The sequence below is a fragment of the Passer montanus genome, unplaced genomic scaffold (genome assembly GCF_014805655.1).
Source record: "Passer montanus isolate IOZ18808 unplaced genomic scaffold, ASM1480565v1 scaffold17, whole genome shotgun sequence".
In the NCBI taxonomy this organism is placed as follows: Eukaryota; Metazoa; Chordata; class Aves; order Passeriformes; family Passeridae; genus Passer; species Passer montanus.
Genome location: NW_024364270.1, coordinates 14,178,024 through 14,197,627, shown reverse-complemented (window position 1 = coordinate 14,197,627; position 19,604 = coordinate 14,178,024). Strand labels below are relative to the sequence as shown.

Sequence of the window (19,604 nt, the reverse complement as noted above, 5' to 3'; positions counted from 1 at the left end):
TGCACTCCTACATTCATCCTACTCTAAAAAAGCCATAGAGTTTGTAGGTTGAGATTGCATCTTTCATTAAACCAACACATATAATGAATCAGTTTACTGGTCTAACACAAGGTACTATCTCTGCATCCCACAAGATGCTACTTCTGCAGCCCTCATTTCAGACAGCGGTACAGGGTGACAAAGTCTGACAGTTTAAAAATTCAGTAATTACTGACTGATATATTAAAGGCCCTATTTATACCTTATATTCAGTACTTGATACAAAGCTACTTCCCAAATTTTTATCACCATTAAAGGTAAGTTCACCTTAGGGTGTGCATAAGAATTAAAATTAATAGCAATTTACCTTGTTATTCTCAGTAAACAACAAACCGAAAAACATTGTTATTTGGAAAGTAAATAGACCAAAATCAACTACATCATGGCAGAGAAAACCAACAGCTACGCTTAGGGGATGGGAAGGGTAAAAGAGCTCTTTAGGATACTCTTGGAACACACACATTGTAAGTCATCCACTATAGCAGTCTTTTTAGACAAGATAAAAGGAAAAAAACAAAGCCCTCAGCATATAACTGAGCAGAAAAATAAGCATCTTACGTCAGTTAAAAGGGATCAAAAAAATCCCTGAAGTGTCTATTAAACAGTCATTCCACAGTGTCTGTAATAGGTGGCATTACCATTGCTGAACATCTCAACTGCATCTGCTTCCTATTTACATGTGTTGACAAATCTTGCATTCGTTCTTTTCTCCTAGATCAACACAAATTCAAGGTACAGGTGGCAAAATTCATTACCTACAGGTGTGTAAATAATGCCAAGTTTTTAGGCAGAACTGCAGTGGCATACTGTTAGAACTCCTTATCACTACGCACAGAAAAAAAATTAACTTAGAACAACTTAAACTGAAAAATTTACTGCTCTCCACAAAACATACAGGATCTGCTTCTCAACTTTCATCAACCTCTAAAAGCCATTTTGTCTTTCAGAACTGTTTTCCTATACTAATTATCTATAAAAGGACTATGATGTAGAATTGAACATATGTAAGTGGCCTTCCCCCACCTTTCAAAAAAGCTTACATTTGTTACAACTGTTACACTTGCATTTTTAGACAAAGACAATATTATATAAATTTTATTTTCAATATATCTAGCAGCAGTCAAAATATAGATGTAATTCACTGAAATTACACAGGAGGGAAACAATCTACAACAGAAAACACCTTTTTATGTCCAACAGTTCAAACAAAAAAAAGGGATAAAAAAAACATACTTAGATGAAGAGCTTGTCCTTCATCACCTCTGCTCTTAGAATAGAATGCCAAAATTTTGTTTGCAGATCACTACTTCTCCAGTAGCCACTGGATACTCCAGAATTCTGACCTTCCAGCTGGCACCTAGATCCAGCTCAAAGTTGGTCCCCGTCAGGAGAGGGTTAATTTTTACAGTAGTCAGGAAGGGGGCACTGCTGTGACACAGAGGTTATTCTAGGCCATTGCCAGGGATGGGAGAGTCCATCCCTTCTGGGTCACACAGTATGGTGGAGGGAAGTCAAGTACAGTCAGCAGTTTCCTGGGATGAGCAATCACTTGTGCATCTTTCTTGTGCCCTCTGTCATTTGTATTGCTGCTGTTACTGTTCCATGCCTTTATCTCATGGCTGTTTCCAGTAAATTCTTATCTCAACACGGAGTCTTTACCTTTTGTGCCTGCATTTCTCCTCCCCAGCCTGCTGTAGGGGGAGGGAAGAGTGAGCAAGCTGCTCATGGTTTGAAGTAATTCAGTGGAACACTAAATTGCAGAACACATTTCTACAGCACAGCACACGTGTAAACTACTCACTACACCTGTCAGCCCAGGTATCCAGCACCCACAGTAACCCACAGATTGCCCTTAACCAACTAAGTTACCACCCATGGAGAGAAAGCAAGAAAAGGTCAGCATAAAGAATGAAGAACCGTTGCATTCCTCCAGGCCAGAATCAGTGTATGATTATTTGCATTACATCTGCTAAGCTCCTCTGACTGACAAAGAAACGAAGAGTAGTACTAGACACAGAAAAATCACACTCAAAACACTCCCTTTACAGCATTCTATAAAAGTTTACAAAGAGATGTATTCGTTTATCAATCCCTAATTGTGGGATTTTGCAAGTGCCATTAAACCCTCACAAGTCTTAAGAGTCAAGAGTGATAATTACTGTCCAGTGCTTTGCTTTTAAATTAAATACAAGTCCTAATATGCTGAAAAATTACATGTCCTTAGATTTCATCTAAGAGCAATACTAAGACAATAATGAGTTAGTTTAAAAACACTTCTCTAATTACTCAAACAAAATTCCCAAGCCTAAGAAATAATACCTGCAAAATCTAGAATAACTAGTATAAAGGACATTATCTATTGGTACAATGCAAAGATGAAGCTAATTGCTAGGACCAGATTTTCCTTCTTTCTCCCAAAAGACTCTACAGAAGATAGGAAACACCATTACAATGTTCAACACCTAATTTTATCTTTCATTAGGGGCTCTATTCATAGTCCTGATCATCATACTGAAGCTGCCTAAAGGTCTTGTACTATGATTTATTTTACAGCAAAATTTAGTCTATTTTCAGTTACAAATTGGAGAAATTACTCTGGATTATCAAAATTGTGCTTTTTAGCCAACAGAAGTAAAGTATGTTTCTCCTGCTTTCTACATAGACAGAACTACAGAAACAAACACTTAACCAAATACAGCCTTGTTGCTTTTCCTGGGGTTTGGATAGAAGTACCTAACCTGAAGGGCAAACAACAAAAATCTCACAAGAGAGGCTGGAATAAAAACACCCACAACCACCCCACACACATACAATCCAGCCCAACTTGAATAGTAATTCACTTTTATTCCAACACACTCTCAGGCTGACTACAGCTGTGCAAGGGAAATGTCTGCAACTGCAGTACCATGGACAGTGTATGGAAGAGTTGATAGAATCATAGAATACACTGAGTTGGAAGGGACCCCATCAGGATCACTGAGTCCAACTCCTGGCCAAGAGTAACAGTCACACCATGTGCCTGAGAACATTGTACAAATGCTTCTTGAATGTGCCACTGACAACTGGGCACTCCACAGATTCCATCCCTGCCATTAAAAAAAATATCACACTCATCCCCGCAACTCCATTCATCCTCCCCACACCTCTCCTGCCCTGCCTATCCCTCCTAAAGGGCCTGCAGCCATCTGACAGGGCACACTAATCACAACACTCATCCCACCAGGTTTCACTTATGCCAGTATCAAATTTCTAGGACTGGGTCAAAGCTTGGAGCTAGTCTTGCTTGTTCCTCATGCTGCCTCTACTGGTGGAAAACATTTCAGGTGCAGTACTTTGTAGCATTGAGGGATCCCATCAGCACCCATTTCCTCAAGTTTTGGCACACCATCCCATTGCTCATCACTGCCAAGCCCGGTATTTTCCCACTCCCTTTTGAGTGTTTCATCACTGAGTTTTTAAGCAACCACCTTGAACTTTAGGAAGATGAATATCTTCTGTCAGTGCAAGAGATGCAGAGATTCTGTATCACATCCACAAGCTTCAGTATTTACATCAAGGCGTATCTTTAAGTTTAATTAAACCTTCCTGCACTTCCACTGAAGCCACATCTGCTTTAAGCCTATTAACACAGAATCACAGAATGGTCTGGATTGGAAGGAGCCTTAAAAATCATCCACTTCTGACATCCCTGTCATGAGCAGCAATACTTTTCACAAGAGACCAGGTTCCTCAGAGCTCTATCCCTCCTGTCCTTGAGTACCTCCAGGCATGGGGCACCCACAGCTTCCCTGAGCAACCTGTGCCAATGCCTCACAGTAATGACTTTTTTCTAATATCTAAGCTAAACCTACTCCGTTTGATTGTCACTACATGATGCTTTCTGGGCTGTGAGTGCCATTGCTGGGTCATGTCCCAGCATGAGGGTCAGCCCCACATCCATCAGTACTCTCAAGTCCTTCTCAGCAGGGCTGCTCTCCATCTGTTCATCCCCCAGACTGCCTTCATAGCTGGGGTTGCCCCAACCCAGGTGCAGGCACCTTGCACTTGGTCTTGTTAAGCCTCACGTGAGTTTACAGGCTTATCACTGATTTTTAGTTTCAAGCTCTAACATGAACAATTCTATACTCATGAAGTTGAGGATGGTTACAGTTTTTGCTACAGATTCACAGAATAATTCCAGTTGGAAAGGATCTCTAGGGTTCTCCATTCAACCTCCTTCTCAAATCAAAATCAGCAAAACAAGTCTGTATTACACTGTTTTATCAAGCTGGGCATCAAAACATTCAAAGCTGAACACTGCAAAACCTCTTTCACCTGTCACAATAATTGTCCCACTCCACAGAGAAACATGTTAATCTTAAATGAAGTTATTTTAATGCATGCCTGCCTTCCACACAGTGCTCTAGCAAGCTTGGCTCAGTATTCTCAACGGCATGCCCATAGGTACTCCAACCATTAGTTCCTCCTGCTTCCCGAAGTCTTTTCTGCAGCCTGAGGATGCATTTCCCTAACAGCACACAGAATTTTAGCAAACTGTTACTTCTTATACACATCTGCTAGATTTAAAGCCTTCCAACACAAATACAAAGTTTTGATTCAAAGCAGCTGTTATCTTTATCCCTGCACTTCCACAGATACAACTGCAGGAACTAAGACCTCATACTAAAATCTGCCCTAGCACAAGCTAAAATGAGTTATACCTACTGCCTTTCTGGGCTCACTATAGCCCCTCTCTACAGTATACATCGACTCTAAAGAGAACATCTCTTGTCCAGTCTGCAGCTCACTTTCTAAATTAGAATTAAAAGTTATAGATAAACTTCTAGAAAAACATCATACAGTTGAATTAAGAATTGTAGTTTTACAAGCTTATATTTACACACACACAGGAAGAAAAAAAGATGCCCTAAACTGAAGGGGAAAGAACAGACCAACAACCAAGCCTCAAAGATAAGAAATGCAGTGACAAGAATAAGAGTACATTATTAGGGCTGCTGTCTAAACCATTGTTGGTTTAGACAAACACATGCACCAAAAAAAGTAAAAACATTACCAAGGACACCACAAGTACTCCAGCACTTGCAGCAAATTCCTGGTAAGGTAGAGTACCCTACCAACAATTACACACAGAAGTTCCTGTATCAGTCTTCCCAATCCTCCAAAGTTACTTATCAGACTAACAATGAGATATTTCAGGACAGTAACAGCTCTTCAGAAAAAGTCCCACACTCTTTGACAAAGCAAATAATATCAGGAATTATTAACCACTGGAAAATTCACATCATGACTAGTCAGTCAAGAAAGCCCAGAGACAGGGGAAGGAGTGAAGAAGAAATGTATACAAAGCTTTATTTCATACCTCCTGTCAGTAAGTGAGATGTGCTCCAGCACTTCTCAAAAGAAAAGGCTGAGGAGCTACAGATACTGGAAGAAGCAATGATGCTTCGTTAACAGAAAAAAAGGAATCTTCTCCATATCTCTCTGGAAAACCCACATTCTGTATTTCATTCATAGCTTTAAGCCTATTAAAGGGAGCAAACATGTCAGAAAAAGGTCTGTACTCCTCATCCAGCCTATTAAAAAAAATCCATACAAATAAAATAAACACTTGCACAAGCTTAAAACCATTCTTCAGAATCCTTGAGAAACTACCAAGAAATACAGGGAACAAGGAGGATTTGGTCAGCCTCTTCAACCACATCCTAAAACTTGTGAGACAGCAGCCACCGCCCCCAGATTTACTCTCAGTCATTCACACTCAGTATCTTTAGTCACAAGTAGAAAAAAGCAAACCTGACTTTTGCAAAATGTGGCAGTGTTCTCCCCTCACTACAGTCAGGAGAGACAAATCAGTTTAAGCCCCAGGAGAATGAACACTGAACAACTGGAAGACAGAACATTATTAGTTAAATAACTCACTGGGGCCCCCAGCACAAAAAAAGAGAGGAAACTTTCAGCAGGTGCAGAGAAGGGCCACAGATGAGCAAAGGGCTGCAGTATCTTTCCTATCCTGTTGGGTTGTTCAACCTGCAGAAGAGAAGTCTCCAGGGAGATCTGGATAGCAGCCTTCCAGTATCCCATGAGGGGCCTACAAGAAGCATGGAGAGGGAATCTATCAGGAAGTGAAGTGATATGACTAGGGGTAAAAGTTTTCAACTGAAAGAGGGTAGATTTAAATTAGATATTAAGAAGAAATTCACTATGAGAGGGTGGTGAGGCACTGGAACAGGCTGTTGAGAGATGCTGTGGATGTCCAATCCCTGGAAGTGTTCAAGGCCAGGCTGGATAGAGCTTTAAGCAACCTGAGCGAGTGCAAGGTGTCCATGCCCATAGCAGGGGTGTTGGAGTAAGATGATGTTTAAGGTCCTTTCCAAACCAAACCGTTCTGTAATTCTATGAACTTGTCTATACTTTCCACTTTAAACCTAAGTCAACACAGAAAAGCATTAAAACTTAATTGCATTTAGGCGGTACTTGAGGTAGAAAACCAAAAATGCCACAAATTAAGGCTGTGATCCTACAAACATTTAAGCAGTAAACTTTACCCAATGGAATAAATCTATTGATGATAATGAGGTTAGAGAAAATGTTTGAAAGAGAAACATTGCCTACATTTGCAATATTAGCTCAAAAAATGTAAGTTTTATTATAACAATTCCCTACTCTGAGCATTGCTGTTACACAATATAACAATCTTAATATGTAAATACACAAGGCACAGTGGAACTGTAAAGATACAACAGACGTTTAATACATACAAACCCACTTACACTTTAAAGAGACTACAGTTACACCAAGGTACCTACACTTAAAATTTTTCAAGAGTGAAAAAGTAAATAAAGCATTAGTCCCTGTAGCTAGTAATTGCAAAGCCCAATGGAAAAAAATAAATGAGTGAACCATTTCAGCTTTTTCTTGATGCATATCTGGGAGGTAAAGTCAATGCCAAATATAGCACATGTCCTGTGCCCAAATTTGTGGCACTATCTGAAAGTAGGTGGAAATGAGGCCTGTGGCTTATTTCTTGTTTCATGCTGAAAATGACAAATGATGAAGCTTCTCTAAAATCTGAAATTCTCTAGCACATAATTCAAGGCAATAAAGTTTCTTTTAGTAATTTATAAAACAGTTGCATAACCTAAATGTACATCTAATTAAAAGGCAAGAGCAAATAAATCCAATGAGCTATCAGTTCTATTAGCTGAAGAAAGAGATCACCTTGGAGTTCAGTATGGAAAATAAGAATATTATGCTTAAGACATCTTCTTCAGACAAGAGCAGGATGCTGTTTCATTAACATGTACTGACATCAGAGTCAACAGAAAATACTAAAAACATCTACTATGTTACAGGCACACTCAATTCCACTTTGGAGGTGGTCTGGCGTCTACAGAGAATACTTAGAATTTTACTTTACTTTCCATTCTGTAATTTTAAAAAATAGATTGACTTCAAAAAGCAAACAATTAATTTAATGAGAAGCACAGAAAAACTTCCCAGAGTCTAAGAATCTTCTTATCACACATCTCTACATACCTGCTAGACAAATCCAGAAAGGTAGTTGCTCTGTACATTAACATCATAAATACCCATCCACACACACCTGCTACTCAAGCTACAATTGCCTACTTCTGCTTTTCAGGGAAATACATATTTGCTACTAAAAGACAAAGCTGAAAAAGATCAAGACATGCATTGAGAGATGCACCTTTATCCCAGTGAGGAACAGAACACAGAGAACTGCTCGAACATAATCTATATGCTCTGGTAAACAAATTTTAGACACAGACACATATAAAGCAATTTCTTAGGGGAAAAAAAAGGGAGAACAATGAGAAATAATAGCATCAGCCTCCACAAGTTTAAGCAGGATGTGTAGTATTGGATTTATATAAATTCTTTCTACTGCTACCTCCACTACCTGGTGCTGCATTAACTCAGGCAGGTGAACTTAAGGAATCATTTGGTAGATATGAAGTGCTGAATGAAATCCCAAACAACATGTCAGACTGTGACAAATATACGTTATAAAAAGCACAGAAGTTCAAGTTGACTGCAAATTCACTTGCCCAACATATCCTTTAAACACTGTGATTTTTTAATATTAAGAGACAGGTCTGAGGTTTTACCAACCCAGAGCAGCTGAATGCAATTCCTTCGGAGAAGCCTAAGCCCATATGAGACACAAACTAACCAAAACCCATAAGAAAATCAAACAACTGCCTTAAGAGAACAAAGAACTGGTTAACAGATTTAAGTTCCTTTAAAACCAGAGGAAACATGAAGACATTATGGATGCCTCAGAAGCATTTATGTTGATGTCAACTTTGAGAAGATGCTCTTTGATATCTGATTTTCTATTTAGTAAAAACAAAAAGTAAAACAAAAACCAAAAAAAACCAGAGTGGCACTGAGTCCATCTCCTTCCTTATACTTCCATATGCTACAGCATTTTCTAAGTCCATCACAAGTCTCAGGAAAAAAACAGTACAATCAAAAGATGCTGCACTGCACCTCTGTAGAAGTTGCCTGCACCAGGCTTTCAGAGGTGGCACACACTGAATACAGCACAAACAGCAGTTGGTACTGAGTAGCTCATTTGTTAAGAGCAGACGACTACACCACTGCAAATGCCAAAAGGAACCTGACCCTTCCTCTCACCTCATTACACCGAATTACCTAAGTTTGAAAACAAACTTTGCTGCACCTCTGGTCAATAGTTTAATGCATACGTGCAAAGAATTTTAAAAAAATACCCTCATGGTAAGTGGTATTAATTACAAGTAGAGACAGAATAACCATTACTCCAGAACTGCCTGTTTCCTGACTCTTCACTTTACTTATACTCTATACAACGACACACAAAGAATGAAAGCCATGTGCCACTGTAGGCTTCCTTATAAAGACAGCTGTATAGTGTTCTCTTTCTGGACACTGAAGTCAAGAGCTAATAGAAAAAGATACTACAGAACCAATTCTAAGCAGTTTCTGCCCCAGGTATGGTGTTTTCTTCTGACTGTCAGACTCACATGTCACACAACACAGCTGGCTCTCACCAAGTTTCACTGTGCTATGTATGTATACCATAGTAACCAGAGGAATAGTTCTCATGCAAGGTATGCCCCTGCCCCACCCCAAGAGAATCACAAGCCTCGAGATGAATCAGAATGAGATCGTGAGTACAAAAATGTAAGAAATTAATGTCTCTAAAAGGGCTCAGCGAAAGGAGGAAGCCATTATACTGGTGAAAGCATGAGAATGGACATACCTTGAAGCATGCTTACAATTATAACTACTATTCAAGACTCAAATCAAACTGTAATCCAGTCAGATAACACTACCCATGTGCAGAAGACAGTCTGATATAAAAGCTGCTATTTCCTTAAACTTCCCAGCTGTTATTCCATATTGTCAACGTACACTAACAGTTATGTAAAGGAAAACCAGTGATCATCTCCTGGTTTTAGACTTACCATCTATTTTCTAGAACCAGTTTGCCACTAACTGCGGCACATTAATATGTTAAATAGATGCTTTACTAAATGAAAGGATTAGCAAAAGAGCTTTCAAAGACAGGAGGAAGCTCTAACTTCTCTAACGTGGTTTCTCAGTTATAAATTACTCGACCCTTAACCTAGGATGAAGTTTCATAAAAGGAAAGATTACCTTCTTAGGAAAAGGGATCCAGCATGCTAAATGATCAACAGAAACACATGCAAGAAGGCTTGTTCAGAGGAGCAGCAGTTACATGATAAATGGCAGTAAGATTAAGTCACTAGACAAATTAGATTAATGCTACTGGGCCTCTCTCAATTCACACCAGTGTGTTTAACATAACTTCAGGAGTTTAGGAGCCCCTACAGTTCACACTGATTGAAGGAAATGCATTCAAATTAACTATTGGGCATGCTGACCTATAAACACTAATTTTGACCTAGCAAGTTTTGGCCTTTTATTTTATGCTAGTTTAAGAGCTCTCAGGGGACAGACACATTTTATGAATGAGATACTGAAGACTAATTCTAGATTTCATTCAATAAAAAAAAGTCACATGTCATGAAGCAGAAGCTATTCAAAGACAGGGAATAGTTTCTATTTTTGAACGTCCAACAGCCCAAGGTAATATCTACAGATCACAGAGAAGCTTTAGGTCTTGAACTGACAGGCACAGCTATAGCTACACATACCTATCTTCATTCATTATATCTGGAGAGAAGACAGAGAAAGCCAAAAAAGTAGCTGAATAGTTTCTCCCCACATCTAGTGATTATTGCTACAGACTTATTCATTATCCTATTTTTCTATAATTCTAGGCTATAGTAGAAAAACTCCGAACAGGCACCACATGCTTACCTATCTGGGACATAACCTTCATCAAAACTTCTATCACAAACTCCTCAGGTAGGCAGTTCCAAAGCACATACAAATATAATTACTTCCTCCCAGTCCTGCACTCAAATTCTGGGGTTTTTTTGTTTTTTGTTTTTTGTTTTTTTTTTTTTAAGATGGCAACTTACTGTAACATGCAATAAGAAACCGGTTTAGAAATTATAAAACTACTCCACCTGCAAGTACAGTATTTCACACTCAAGGTGTCTTAGTTCATGTATCTTGCAATTTAAAATTAATATACACTATTCAAGTAGGATCCACATTAAATCCATACTGGTGAAAGGGACTTTAAACAAAATGTAACATGAAGCATGCTTTCAAATAATTCTCATCTGTTGAATTCAGTGTTCCTGAAACAATTAACCTGAAAAATTGTTAGCAAGTCTACCTATGCAGTGTATTTTATTCTACAAGGAGTAGAGTTTGCTACCCTTTTAGTTACTACTTTTGCATATCAGATCTCATCTGGAAGAAAACATTTAAGAACATCCACACCAGGAAAAAATAAATGCCCCTTCTGTTAAGCAAGGAAAACATTAGGCCTCAGCAGTCTGAAACATAAGCACTCAACCACAAAAAAGGCCTAAAAATGGCCCAGAGTAAAACCTGGGATGAAGCACTACTTGAAAATCACAGTACACATGGCTATCACATTTTTGGCCATCCCTACAAAGCTCATGTGATTCTGCTTCGAATTTGAAGAACTCATTAGAAGTGAAGTCAGAAGTATGCTGCCATTTTTGCAGTTTCTTTCACTTCATTTGTTTTGAAAAAAAGAAAAAAAAAATCAAACCCCAACAACACAAAAACACCACCCCTAATTTCTAGTGCTAATAATTGATAACTGCAATCAAATGCAGAATACTGCAATATCACCTTCCAGCAATGAAAGGCTCCTAAGCTGAGAAAAGTAAAATACTCCAAGCCCAGAAGGGGCTCAGACAGTACAAGAACCTGCACCACAACAAGGGACCCTCCATCTCTCAACCAAGATATGCAGAAGCACAATTACTTTACGTCCGATTTTGTAGTCAATTGAAACCCACTTCATATTAGGCATCTATTGCTCTCAAGACAACAGTGAGATAGAAGAAACAGATGCTGGGATCACAGTATGTTAGAAAGCTACCCACAGACAGATGAAGTTTTCCATTCTTCCTTTGCAAGAGAACAGAACTGGATCAAAATCAGCACTGATCAGAGAACAAGCCTTAGCAAAGATCCAAGCTCCCTTTCCACCAAGTTCAGTAGCACGTTTGCTTGATATCTATATCCACCTTTATTTTTAACTCAGTGACTAAAGGATTAAAAAATCTCTCTTATGCTGATCCCAACCTATTTTTCCCCAATCTGAAAGCCAGCAACAGATGACATACTTGAATAAAAATCCATTAACAACTGATTAACTATTATGAAATCAACAATAACATATTCTGCTCCAGAATAAAAACACAGCTTTCAGGATACACAGAAAAGGATGAGAAGTGTCATTTCCTTGGCCTGTACTTGTCTTGATAGCTCTGGATGCAGGCTTCCTCAAGTTGTTAAAGCACACGCATGACATTTATGAATACCTTATTTTGCACATCCGTGGTTAGAAAACACTTGCAAGCTCCATCTAAATGATGATAGACTCATACTAGAAATACCTTGAAGTTGTCAAGTTCCCAGAACAGCCATGTGGAAGGAAAGAAAATAAAATACACCACCAGAAAACTGACTTGATTTTACTACTATGTGGAAAGCACTAGTTTAAACACTAATTCTTCCCTTTGAGCTGATGCAGCCAGTCGAATAACAGCTAACCAGAAGCCAAAACCATGTGTCCTGAATACTCACTAAATCTGTATAATCTTGAAAACAATTTTGCAATAAGGAGACGATGAAGATTCCTTTTTCAAACTCATACAAGAAAAATGCCATTTGACAAAACCAAGCACATCAAAGTTTCTGGTGTGACAGAAAAAAAACCCCAGTCTGGTAAAAACATGCACCTAACTGATCCAAACAGTCTAATGCAAAAACACATACATGCTTTTACTTATATTCATATTTCCTGCTAGACACTTGCACTGCCCTCCCAATTTACTTACAGGAAGAACCAGAAGGTCTGAGCAGCAGCTCAAGCCCTGCCAAACCATTTGCTGCTATACTTAATTTTCCAAGTCTGGAAAGTATTTACAGTTGTTAAAATGTTAACAAACCTTCTGAAAGGAATAAATTCATAGACTATTTTCCAAGAAACAGAAGAGGGCAGCCCAGAGGGATGGGGACTCTATTTATTCATAAAGTTCTATCTCCTCACACTATTACCATCCAATAAAAAGGGGACTAAGCAGGTAGAAAGATACACACTGAAAAAAAAAAAAAGAAAGCATGAACATCTTTAAAGAGAGAAAGCACTCAGGACATTGAGGCAAGGTAAGTTATGCAGTCTTTCACATATGCATTTACTCAGGTTATCTCAGCAATACAGAATAACTGCAAGTGGAACAAGAGGTGGTTTGTACAACCTGAGGCACTATTCACCGTGTGAAAGTTTAAGAACCCTTGACCCTAGCAGTCTTGCTGAGCAAGTAATTTCCTTTCAGCATGTGTTAAGGCCTATAGATCAGCCTCATCTTACCAGAGCAACCAAGACCCAAGATGCAATCTGTGATCAGCCACTTAACAGTTACCTGAGCTTACAGATTGGTCTATTTGAAATAATCTCATTTATTTCAAAGAGGCAGGTGAGATTTTTAGCAACAGTTGCCAGAGCTAAGCCTTCAGGGCCCACACTTATGATCTTGGTCAGAGCTATTCCAAAAACACTGAACTCACAAAGAATACCCTAACTTTATGAACAAGAAAATATGTATTTTTACATAAAGATTATTTTTTATTAAATAAAAAGCCACATACTTCTGTATACTCTCTCACCAGCCTTTTTAACCCAAGTTTTTTATTTAGTTGCCACTCTAAGGATGATCTTAAACTTTCTGAGGTACCAAGAAACTAGTAGAGCACTATTCCTGACAGATGCTCACCACCTTTTCTCTGTAAAGAGAAAAACTGTTAGGATCCTCCAAGACTTATAATTTTAGAAGCTAACGAAGAGGCACCTGAAGAAACAGGAAAATTAAAAGAATACATAATTTTATCGCTGTATTCCCCCTTTCTAAAACAGTCTTTTCCCCTAAAATGAACTTTGTTTGCAATTCAGCCAAGTTCAACTGCCAAGCATTTCTAAGCATGTGTTCATCTTGTTTATGAAATGGAAACTCTATCACAGAATTCCAAAAGCCTAAGGTGCAGCACAGCTGAATCCTGTGACCACAAGTTAGATCACTACATTATTACAGAGGTGCTAAGAAACTAGCAGTACATTTGGCTATTTGTAGGCCATATGAAATTAATTCACCCTCTTGAGTCAAACAGCTGTTTTATTCCCTTCTCTTCATAAGCCTGTATTTTATTTTTTCCCCTTTCCTTTTTAAGCAGTGAAAGGGGCTAGAAGAAGTTGCATTCTTCTACATATTCATTTTTCAGTATGTGTGCTTTTCTGCTAGTGCCAGACACCATGTTTACATGAATATGAAGTCAAAGTACAGGGATGTTCAAGTCAAGACATTTCAAAACTAAAACAAAACACGGGCAGTTAAAACACAGCAAGTCAGAAACCTGTACAGGCTCAGTAAACATGTGACTGGCCAACATTAACTCCTAAAAGTTTTGGAGAGGAGTAAGCCAACATCTGCAGGTCTAGAATTTCCACAGCTTTAACCAGCTGATATATTTTACTCACATTAACATACACTCTGGAGAGAATTGCTTCTCCTATGAACAGCATACTTAGTATTACCACACTGACAGAAGCATACAAGCCATGGACAATTAAATCCGTTCTGGTATAGTAACAAAGCATTTTAAGATAATTATCTAGTGTATTTTCCCTCCCCTTTACTGCACATACAAAGGCACCGGCTGCTCACTTTTAAACTGGCAGGTAGAGCTGTGGGACCGTCGCTAGAAGCAGGATGAGCACCCATACACAGCCTTATCATTTGCTTCTGCTAATACACAAAATGGGAAGAGCTTCTAAGATTTTGCAAGCAGGAGATAGAAAGTTACATACCGGTTATCTTACTGACAGACAAATCTCAGGAGGTTGTACGGACTGTCCAAAATAACACCAAAATTAAGAGGCTGCCATTCACCATCTGTTTGTCTCTCTCAGGAAAAAAGTGCATATCACAAGAAGAAATGGAGCCTGGCTCCAGGGAAGAGGAAGAAGGGGAGAGAGGAAATTTCCACGCAAATTCTAAGTGAATCACGCTGCGATGCCCGCGCCTGGCCGCACCGGCCTGCCCCAGCAAATGCGAGCGGTTCCGGGGCCACCGTCCCTCCGCCACCCCGGCCGGTGGCCCGGCCCGGCCCAAGGGCTTCCCCGCGCCGGGGCGGGGGGCGAGGGGGAAATAAATACAGCCTCCTCCGGGCAGCGACACGCAGGGAGCCCCTTCCCCGGTGCCCCCGGGGAGGAGGAGCCGCCCGCTCGCCCCCGCGCCCTCCTCGCACGGCCCGGTGCCCTCGGCGCCCGGCAGCGGCCCGGCGCGTCCTGCCGTCGCCGGGGCTGCACCGGCGGGTGGGCTGCGGCCTGCGCCGTCCCAGCGAAGCCTCGGCGCTCTCGTAGTCAGAGCGGCCCGGCTCCCCCCCGCCTCCTCCTCGTCTCTCCTTCCCTCCTCCTTCCCTCCCCGGCCCGGCCTTCAGCTCGCACTCACCCGCCTTCCTCCTGCCTGCCCGGCCCGCGGTGCGTGTGCGCGGCTCTCCCTCTCGGGCTGCCCAGCGCGGCGGGGGCGGCCGGGCGGGTGGGTGAGTGAGCGTGCGGGAAAGGAGGCGAGGGGAAAAGGAGGAGAAGGGTGGGGAGGGAAGGAGAGAGGCGGCGAGGAAGGAGAGAAACGGAGGTGAGAAACCCGCAGCGGCGCTTCTGGAGCGGGACGTGCGGCGGCAGCCGGTCGGGCGCTCGGGCGGCTGCTCCGACGACCTTTACGCGAGGGACGGGCGATCTCCGAGCTCGGGGCGCTCCGCTGCCAGCCCGGCCACCATCTTACATTGGGGAGACTTGCCCCGGACGCCGCCCCCGCTGCGCGTGCGCTGCCGGCAGTGGGCGGGGAGCGGCGCGGGAGGGGGGACGGGGCGCGACGGCAGCGGCCGCGACGGCGCGGGGCATGACGGGACTTGTAGGCGGCGGCAGCGGCAGCCCGGGCGGGGCGGGAGGAGGCGGTGGCGGTCGTAGCCGGCGGCTGTAGCCGGAGCCCGGTCCTCTACCGCCAGGCCGGGGATCCGGAGTTCTCCGCCGGACCGGGCCGTCCCACCGCTCCGCTCCGGGAAGTCCCCGTCCGTAAACTCCCTGCAACTTCAGCCACCTGTTATTGGTCATTGAACCGCGCGGCTTTCAAGTAGCGGGTTGATTTCTTTAAAAAAATCTTTCTTTCCCTGTCATTGGTGTTGCTTTGGGGGTTTTTCCCCCTGCCGGGTCGAAGCGGTGCCGTGCTGGGCTGTGCTCCGGCAGGCGCGGCTGTCAGCGGCTCGCCGGGGCTGGCCGCGGCCGCTCCGCCTCACGGCGCCCGGCCCCGCGCCCGCCGGCAGCCCGCTCTCGCTTAAACTCGGAGAAACTGTATTGCTGCTGTCCCCTCTCTCTACCACAGACACCCTGTGCCGTGGACCTGTTCTAACTGCATCCATATCGCTCTGTTTTTCCTGTGATCCCCGATGCTGCGCGAAAGATCTCATCACCTCAGCTGACAGAGAGTGCTTTTATAGCTCTCTTGTGGCTCTCCTGGCCTGGCATCCTTAGCTCTCCGGGCAGCCAGCCTCATCCTAGGTGTTTAATTATCAGTGCACAAACTATTGCTATTTTTGCCATGACAGTATTCCCCAGAGAATTTTACTTATTTCAGCAGTTGTTAGGACAAAGAGGTGTTCATCGCCAAATGCATTGGCACAACCATTACATTTAATGGTATGGATTTTTTTCTCCTTTACTTTTGTTTCTTAGTTTGAAGTACAATATGCTTGTTCAACTAACAGTGGAGCTTGTGTTGACATAGCTTATCTCCTTCCTAAAACAAGTTAATGTTACCTTGTGCATATTACATTTTAGACTGATAGATGTGTGTTCCCCACAGAAAAGCCCTACAAATTAACTTTACTACTTGCTGTCAGCAAGACCCAGGTCTGCATAAAAAGATATGCTGTTCTCGGCAGTAGTCCCAATGTGTGAACTCAAATGCAACGTTATTCAGAGAACAAAACATAAAATGGACTGTAAACACCTATATATGTGAAAAGTCCTGTTTCTCTGCATATATCTTAATGCATATACTTATATACCAATGTAAAAGTAACTACTTAGTGTATATTAATCAAATTCAGATGACTATATATGTGAGAAGTCCTGTTTCTCTGCATATATCTTAATGCATATACTTATATATCAATGTAAAAGTAACTTAGTGTATATTAATCAAATTCAGATGCATGTATGTATATAACAATGTATTTCTCAAAAACTTTATTATTTTCATATTTTCCTGTCAACTGATATATAAACCATTAGGTTCCAGAAGTATCCATTATGTAAGTAACTTATATAAGTAATGTGATTGTTGACACACCTAATACCCAGCAACATTTCCTGTTGATTAAAAGCAAGTACTTTGACTTGGAAAGACAGGTTAAAAATAATATAACTAAAAGCTGCAATTTTGAATCAGAATTGAGGCTGTTAATACTAAGTGAAATCTGTGCTTTCTTTTAATTCAGAATTAAGGAGTCTTTCCCTTAGTAAAAGTCTGTTCAAATCATGTTGCTGAGACCTGCATGAACAGATAGCAGCAGCATCCCATAATAATGTAGGAAAAAAATCTACATGGCTGAAGACTGCTCTGGCTGATGTTACCAAAAGCTATCCACAGGCCTGCTTCCACCTCTTCTTTAATCTGGTAAGAATAATTCACTAGGCCATCATGTGACCATTTAAAAGTTTTAAGGTGTCCTTAAGTTAATTATTTTATTACTTTTAAGTAATTGTAATTGCTTTCATAAAGTTACTTAACCACATTTTGACACCTTATTTACTTTTGGAAATATTTGGGTTTCATTTGTTTTGAATGAGTCTGACAACTACTGTTTCTAAGAAATCATTTCCGTTGTTCATAAAGAAAAGCTTTTGGAATAGATTTTTTTGGAAATAAACAGTATGTATCAGCTAGAGTAAAAATGTGCATTGATTCACACCATACACTGGGAAATTGTTCTCCTGGGCAATGATCCACAGTCACTGTCTTGAGGAACAAACATAGGAACCTACAAGGATTCTGCAGTTTGGTGTGAAGCCAAGCTATTTTCAGGATTCCTCCAGTGTTAAGCCACCACCATTTCAAATAGCTGCCAACCTGTTTGGAGGAAATGATGCAGGGTGCAGAGAATGGACTAGAGAAAGAAAGATGGTGGTGTGCTGATACTGGCAGGAAAGGAGGAGGTGGAGATCAAGTAATTCCATGCCTGGCTGGGATAGAGAGTAATTATGCTAGGATGTTAAGATGGTAAAGTTGCAAATATCTGTACAGATTGCAGTCTGAATATTCAGCAACAAAGAAACAATAACACAGCAGCTCTACATGTGGGCTTTCTGCTCACTGGGATTGATAATGGTCTACCAGTATGTAGTAGAAATATTTATCACACATATATTTCACTGTGTTGGTACTGAGGAAAGTTGAAGAAAATTTCCACTTTTATAAAGTTCATGACCCCAAGCTCTGCTGGCAGCAGTGGCTGAATGTATTTGCCTATATTTCAGGCTGAAAGTTTGGTTTCATAACTAGAAAAAAAGAAGATTCTTCTCAAGCTTCTGCAAAGCCTCATGGATTGCTACAGAAAGTTCACAGATATTATTATAGAATGATATACAATGGTTAATAACAGGTTTTTTAGAAATTCAGCCTTATTTACTGAAACAGAAATAAGAATTGCTCTGCAGACTGCAGTGGATGTTATTGATGTGTCCACTCCTTTTCTCACTCTTGGAGGTCCAAACATCTTTCTGCTTCTCTGACTAATGATGCCTTTTACTTGGCAAGTGCACTGGAGAAAGGAACTGCATGACTGTTCTGACTAACTGTAGAATAATAATAAAGGGCTTTGTTGAGAAATTAAGGGCAGGTGGAGGAGCCTTACAAACACTGATCAATATTTTCTGCAAGTGGCAGATGTTCACTATGTCTTGTTGGAAATCCATGAGAAGAGAAGGAGATCTCTATGCTGCTGAGGAAAACAAGATGAGTGAATTGTCTTGCTCTTTCTTAAATGAGAGAATAGAGTGATGAAAAATGAATATATTATAAAGATAATGAGAGAGATGTATCTGTATCTTTGTTATGTTTTTGAATTATTGGGGGAAAATGAGAACCTCAGTAGGATGCTTCAGCCATTTTTTTTCATTACAACCTTATTTGTTCAGCATAACTCTGGCACAGCACACCTTATCTGCTAAGTGCACCTATCTTTGCAAATGAAAGCAGAAATCACTCTTGCTTTCTGGAAAGGGTGTAGTGGGGACCTCCAGGAAGCTCCCACTATTTGTTAACCTCAGAGTGCACTTGAAGTAATGGTCTAACATCCTAATAGTCTTCAGAGGACTGGTTTTTTTTTCACAATTTACAGCATGAGAAGAGAAGGAGATCTCTATGCTGCTGAGGAAAACAAGATGAGTGAATTGTCTTGCTCTTTCTTAAATGAGAGAATAGAGTGATGAAAAATGAATATATTATAAAGATAATGAGAGAGATGTATCTGTATCTTTGTTATGTTTTTGAATTATTGGGGGAAAATGAGAACCTCAGTAGGATGCTTCAGCCATTTTTTTTCATTACAACCTTATTTGTTCAGCATAACTCTGGCACAGCACACCTTATCTGCTAAGTGCACCTATCATTGCAAATGAAAGCAGAAATCACTCTTGCTTTCTGGAAAGGGTGTGGTGGGGACCTCCAGGAAGCTCCCACTATTTGTTAACCTCAGAGTGCACTTGAAGTAGTGGCCTAACATCCTAATATTCTTCAGAGGACTGTTTTGGGGTTTTTTTCCACAATTTACAGCAAATCTTCCTGTGTGATTTTTTCCTTGTCCCA

At 40.9% G+C, this 19,604-nt stretch overlaps 1 protein-coding gene and 1 long non-coding RNA gene across 8 annotated transcripts in view; one reads left to right on the top strand and one right to left on the bottom strand.

Annotated features, from left to right (window-relative positions):
* The window catches only part of CNOT4 (CCR4-NOT transcription complex subunit 4), a 76,998-nt gene extending 61,441 nt beyond the window's left edge, over window positions 1-15,557 (bottom strand). For 6 of the 7 annotated variants that reach the window (XM_039703961.1, XM_039703965.1, XM_039703959.1 and 3 more), the window contains exon 1: window positions 15,192-15,557. The gene's annotated coding sequence lies outside the window, so the exon portion shown is untranslated. Of the gene's footprint in view, window positions 1-14,548; window positions 14,668-15,191 lie in introns of those variants that run through there. The other variant, XM_039703960.1, reaches the window with a different exon arrangement.
* Window positions 15,558-15,677: 120 nt separating this feature from the next.
* On the top strand, window positions 15,678-18,783 carry LOC120499900. The gene is made up of 3 exons (XR_005626990.1): window positions 15,678-16,432; window positions 17,236-17,414; window positions 18,678-18,783. It is a non-coding gene; the product is annotated as an uncharacterized LOC120499900 (long non-coding RNA).
* The last annotated feature ends 821 nt before the right edge of the window (window positions 18,784-19,604 follow it).